Here is a 6442-nt window from a genome sequence, read left to right as displayed (position 1 = left end):
CGGAAAGAGTTTTTAGTGCAGCGGGGAACCTGGTCAGTGAGCGGCGAAGGAGGTTGCTTCCTCACAACGTTGAAAAAATGATGTTTATAAAAATGAATAATCAATTCCTCAATGAAGTACAGCACTGCCCTCCAGATACTACAGAGGGACCTGTGGTTGTGGAGTCCAGCGGGGACGAATTGATAATGTGTGATGAGGAGGAAGTAGACACTGTAGGGGGAGAGGAATCAGAGGTTGAGGATGAGGACGACATCTTGCCTCAGTAGAGCCTGTTTAGTCTGTACAGGGAGAGATGAATAGCTTTTTTGGTGTGGGGGCCCAAACAAACCAATCAGTTCAGTCAAAGTTGTTTGGTAGGCCCTGTCGCTGAAATGATTGGTTTGTTAAAGTGTGCATGTCCTATTTCAACAACAGACCTCTCAACTGCAGCTCATCCCTCCTCTGCGGGGATAATGTCTCCTGTGCTCTGACACGTCACTCTGTGTACTCTCAGCCTCAGGATCTGACACTACAGCTACCATGCCTCTTGTAGCAGCCCTCACTCCAGGGCCTCTTCCATGTGCAGTGTCCCCCTCTCTCTTGGGTTCACTATAGTGGCATGGAGTTCTCCCCCTCATCCAGGGCACACATTCCTTGCCCTGGCTCAGTCACCACGCTCAGACTTCCAGGCAATGCTGGGGGAGCCTGGGAGCTTCCACCCCAGGTCCCCAGCTACAACTCTCCTCTCCTGTGTCTTCTCTCTCTTTCTGACACTTTAAAGATCGTGCCTTTAAATGAAAAAGTCAGTCTTCATTGCACGACTATGTGCAAGTGCAACAGGGACATTTTTTTGGGTTTACAAAGTCAAACAATAACACTACGACCCTGTCTGTCTGGGGTCTGTCAATGACGAATTGTCTGTAGCATGTTTGGAGGAGGTATTGTGGCCCCGGTATCAAATTGGGTACCGGGGCCACCCCACTATGCAGTCCAGATACTTGTTTGGTGGAATTCCGACACGTGGAGGGTTTTTAAATTATATTGTGGCCTCGGTACCAAATTGTGTACCGGGGCCACCACACTATGCAGTCAAGATACTTGTTTGGTGGAATTCAGACCAGTTGAGGGTTTTATTATTATATTGTGTGGACCACTCTATCTATACCACACTACAACTCTATACCACTCTATTTCCTACTTTAATTCTATTTAATTCTATTTCCTACTTTAATTCTATTACTAATTAATTACCATAAAGAGGAAAAAAAAACACCAATTTTACCAAAAGTATAATATGACTTAGACTTACAAACACTACACTTGAAAGATCGTGCCTTTAAATGAAAAAGTCAGTCTTCATTGCACGACTATGTGCAACAGGGACAGTTTTTTTGTTTACAAAGTCAACTAATAACACTTGGACCCTGTCTGTCTTTAACATACTTGATGGGATCTCAATGACGAATTGTCTGTAGCATGTTTGGAGGAGGTATTGTGGCCCCGGTATCAAATTGGGTACCGGGGCCACCCCACTACGCAGTCCAGATACTTGTTTGGTGGAATTCTGACACGTGGAGGGTGTATTTATTTTATTGTGGCCCCGGTATCAAATTGGGTACCGGGGCCACCCCACTACGCAGTCCAGATACTTGTTTGGTGGAATTCTGACACGTGGAGGGTGTATTTATTTTATTGTGGCCCCGGTATCAAATTGGGTACCGGGGCCACCCCACTACGCAGTCCAGATACTTGTTTGGTGGAATTCTGACACGTGGAGGGTGTATTTATTTTATTGTGGCCCCGGTATCAAATTGGGTACCGGGGCCACCCCACTACGCAGTCCAGATACTTGTTTGGTGGAATTCTGACACGTGGAGGGTTTTTTAATTATATTGTGGCCTCGGTACCAAATTGTGTACCGGGGCCACCACACTACGCAGTCAAGATAGATAGATGCGTATCATAGATAAAGTACATTCAGTGGTGTGGGGCAAATTGAAAAATATTCAAAATGCACTGACATTATCAAAAACAAGAGGTTGTCACACGCTAAAACTCCAACATGTATATGATGGAGAGGATGGAGGAGCAGCCGTATGTGTAGTGTAATGCAGATCTGTTGAAGGTTTTTTATATATTTTATTGTGGTGCCCAGTGCCCACTCCTCTACGCAGTCCAGGTACAATTATTGGTGCGAATCATAAAAGTTCAGGGTTTTTAATATATTGTGGTGACCCACTCCTCTACGCAGTCCAGGTACATTTATTGGTGCGATTCATAAAAGTTCAGGGTTTTTAATATATTGTGGTGACCCACTCCTCTACGCAGTCCAGGTACATTTATTGGTGCGAATCATAAAAGTTCAGGGTTTTTAATATATCTTGTGGTGACCCACTCCTCTACGCAGTCCAGGTACAATTATTGGTGCGAATCATAAAAGTTCAGGGTTTTTAATATATTGTGGTGACCCACTCCTCTACGCAGTCCAGGTACATTTATTGGTGCGATTCATAAAAGTTCAGGGTTTTTAATATATTGTGGTGACCCACTCCTCTACGCAGTCCAGGTACATTTATTGGTGCGAATCATAAAAGTTCAGGGTTTTTAATATATCTTGTGGTGACCCACTCCTCTACGCAGTCCAGGTACATTTATTGGTGCGATTCATAAAAGTTCAGGGTTTTTAATATATTGTGGTGACCCACTCCTCTACGCAGTCCAGGTACAATTATTGGTGCGAATCATAAAAGTTCAGGGTTTTTAATATATTGTGGTGACCCACTCCTCTACGCAGTCCAGGTACAATTATTGGTGCGAATCATAAAAGTTCAGGGTTTTTAAGATATTGTGGTGACCCACTCCTCTACGCAGTCCAGGTACAATTATTGGTGCGAATCATAAAAGTTCAGGGTTTTTAAGATATTGTGGTGACCCACTCCTCTACGCAGTCCAGGTACAATTATTGGAGCGAATCATAAAAGTTCAGGGTTTTTAAGATATTGTGGTGACCCACTCCTCTACGCAGTCCAGGTACAATTATTGGTGCGAATCATAAAAGTTCAGGGTTTTTAAGATATTGTGGTGACCCACTCCTCTACGCAGTCCAGGTACAATTATTGGTGCGAATCATAAAAGTTCAGGGTTTTTAAGATATTGTGGTGACCCACTCCTCTACGCAGTCCAGGTACAATTATTGGTGCGAATCATAAAAGTTCAGGGTTTTTAATATATATTGTGGTGACCCACTCCTCTACGCAGTCCAGAAAGATACCTTGTTGCAACGTTTTGGACTAATAACTATATTGTGAGGTGTTCAGAATACACTGTAAATTAGTGGAAATGCTTGTTATTGAATGTTATTGAGGTTAATAATAGCCTAGGAGTGAAAATAAGCCCAAAAACTTGATTTTTAAACTTTTTATGTTTTTTTCAAAAAAAATCCGAATCCAATACCTTAAATCCGAACCGAGACCTTTCGTCAAGTGTTTTGCGAGACAAATCCGAACCTCAAAAATAACGAAAATCCGGATCCAAAACACAAAACACGAGACCTCAAAAGTCGCCGGTGCACATCCCTACAAATAAGCTATCAAGTATTTGTGTGCTACATGAAAAAACAGTCAATATTTAACTTATGTGCAAAACAGAAAACTAGATTGCACCCCTTGCATTGTAACATGGTTTTGTCCAGGAGACTAAAATAAGATACCTCTTCATTTAAGATCCTTAATGAATCGGGCCCCATGTCCTTATCTGTGAGGAGTTTGTATGTTCTCACTGTGTTTGCGTGGGTTTCCTCCGGGTGCTCCAGTTTCCTCCCACACTCCAAAACCATACTAGTAGGTTAATTAGCTGCTATCAAATAGACCCTTGTCTGTATCTCTGTGTGTGTGTGTGTGTGTGTGTGTGTGTGTGTGTGTGTGTGTGTGTGTGTGTGTGTGTGTGTGTGTGTGTGTGTGTGTGTGTTTGTTAGGGAATTTAGACTGTAAGCTTCAATGGGGCAGGGACTGATGGGAGTGCTTTCTCTGTACAGAGCTGCGGAATTAGTGGCGCTATAAAAATAGCTGATGATAATACAGAAAGAAAATGTTGAAAAAACAAGACCCCTCCCTATGCAGTGGTTCTAACATTTCTGGACACTTGTATCTCCATGACAGTCAGGGCTAAATTATGTGTTGTTGAACACTTGGATGACATCACAGAACACTTGCCCTTGCATGATCATCATCATAACCAACAGTTGGCACAATGTAAGAGAGGCAGCTTAGAGGTTCATTAGGCCAGTGGTGCTCTCTAATGATAACGTGTTGGGCTGGAACCCTGCGGAAATCTGCCTCTGGGCACTAAGACTCTACTTGACACCTTGGCTTTTGCAATGCTTTTTGGATTGATTGCTCCCACAGTATACAGGTAATATTAAAGATTATCTTTTCCAAGGCTCGATACAGACTTAATGGATATTGTCAGCTAAATAACGTTTTAAAAGGAAGGTTCATCTCTCCCTAGCTAGTGAGATTGTGGACACGTCAACCTTAGGACATCTGCATTCGTGTGTTTTCTTAGTGCAATGTGGTTTATTGTGAGGTTGAGTATGCTATTTTGCTGTCTAGTTGAATACACTCTAAGAGTAATAAAGTAGCCATTGTTGATTATGACATTGACTTTGACGCATGTCAGTTTCAGCTGCCCCCCCCCCCTCCCTCTCTCATTGGCTACCTCTAGCACATTTTATGCAGTAAGGTTTCTTTAAGAATGAAATGCATCTATTTGCTTGCCTAACACATTTCATGGCACAAGACTTGGACCTCTGAAATTGTAAAATCAGTCTGCACTAAGCTTTGCGGGTTTCAGATTTCAGCAACCAATCAGATTCTAGCTGTTATTTTGTAGAATGCACTAACTAAATAAAAGGTAGAATCTGGTTGGTTGCTATAGGCAACATCTCCACTTTTCCAAACTCGCAGTTTAGTAAACCGAGACCCAAAGATGGTAGTTAAAGAGAGAATTTTGGAGGCAACGTTGAAGAACTGGTCATCTATAAAGATAATGAAGTCCTAGAGTATGAGAGTGATTTTTTTTAGATCCTTTCCGCTCCACCAAAGGACTTAGTTTTTACATTTCCGCATATGTGGCAGAGATCTAGGTTCCGTCTATACTTTCAATTGGATGCCAATGTTTTTACTTTTTCCACCATGATCATTTAAATCGGAACATCCGATCCCACAAAAGGTCACATAGAGCGTTTTAATGGGGCAGTTCAACAGATGTACTTGAGGAGTGCAGCTATATATGCCCTGGAATGGCAAATAGGTACATTTCCGCAGAAATAAATGTGGTATGGTCCACATAAGATACCCCCTATATATAAAGTCCACCTTGTACAATCGACTTGTTATGATAATGCTACTGTACCACATTTAGTATATCCAATGTTCACACATTTTCTTTCTGTATTTGTTTCTCTTAGCTTTAAACAACGGCAACAACAATTCATTGTCCACTAATCTCCAAGCATATGACAAGCCTCTAAACATGAGTATGTCCAATCATTTAACCCACTTCACCGAATCCGGGATAGCTTGCCTTCCATCCAAGGTCAGTTCCCGCACACCCGTGTATGACAATGTCAAGTGCATTAAAAAAAGGAAGTACATTTCCTCCATCAATACCAAGGATAATGTCTTCAATGTGCGATTTCCCATCAATGTTAGACATAACGTGTCAAATGAATTGTTTCCTATTAAGACCAGAGCTACTGTCTCTATGGAACGGTTCCTCATTAACACCAGAGCTCATGTGGCAAACGATCTGCTCCCTATCAACACCAAGGCCTATGTGGCAAATGAACAGCTATCTATCAACACCAAGGCCTATGTCTCTAGCGCACCATTTACAGCCAACACCAAAGCGAAGGTGCCATTTGGATGGTCCTCTAACAACAACAACGCTGTATACTCTTCGTCTACCATCAAACTTCCAGAATCAAACTATCCTCAAGTGCTGCGCTTCCACCAGAGATGAGCAATTTTTACTAATTGTTGAGTGTGTTTCCATAGCCGTAATTGATTCATAGCCAAAACTCTGCAGAACTAGAAGCCAAATCATCTGGTCCCTACATTTTTTAAACCTATGGTTTGACCATTTCTCTCTGTGTTTAAGTAAAATAACATCCTTATTAACCTTCAAAATTATGATGTGTATGTGTTATGATACAGCTCTAAGAGGAAAATAAACTGTGACCCATGTTACTGGGGATTTAGTGCAGAATAAACCAATGTTATATAAAATACATCTCTGTTTTAAAAACTCTTAAGTCCTGCAGTTATCATGGGAGTCGTATGCTGTGGATTGCTTTGCATGAAGTTCTTTGCTGTTTTAAAATATTTCATGAAATTCATGTTAAGTAACCATTCCTAAATTTATTAATGCCAAAACTCGCCGCAATTAACACAACACATCATCC

The 6442-nt window shown here is 41.7% G+C and overlaps 1 long non-coding RNA gene across 1 annotated transcript; it reads left to right on the top strand.

Annotated features, from left to right (window-relative positions):
* The first annotated feature begins 4242 nt into the window (after window positions 1–4242).
* Window positions 4243–6167, top strand: LOC142157896 (uncharacterized). The gene is made up of 2 exons (XR_012692681.1): window positions 4243–4389; window positions 5447–6167. It is a non-coding gene; the product is annotated as an uncharacterized LOC142157896 (long non-coding RNA).
* The last annotated feature ends 275 nt before the right edge of the window (window positions 6168–6442 follow it).

This window comes from Mixophyes fleayi, chromosome 5 (genome assembly GCF_038048845.1).
Source record: "Mixophyes fleayi isolate aMixFle1 chromosome 5, aMixFle1.hap1, whole genome shotgun sequence".
NCBI lineage: Eukaryota > Metazoa > Chordata > Amphibia > Anura > Limnodynastidae > Mixophyes > Mixophyes fleayi.
This window is presented reverse-complemented; position numbering and strand designations above follow the sequence as displayed.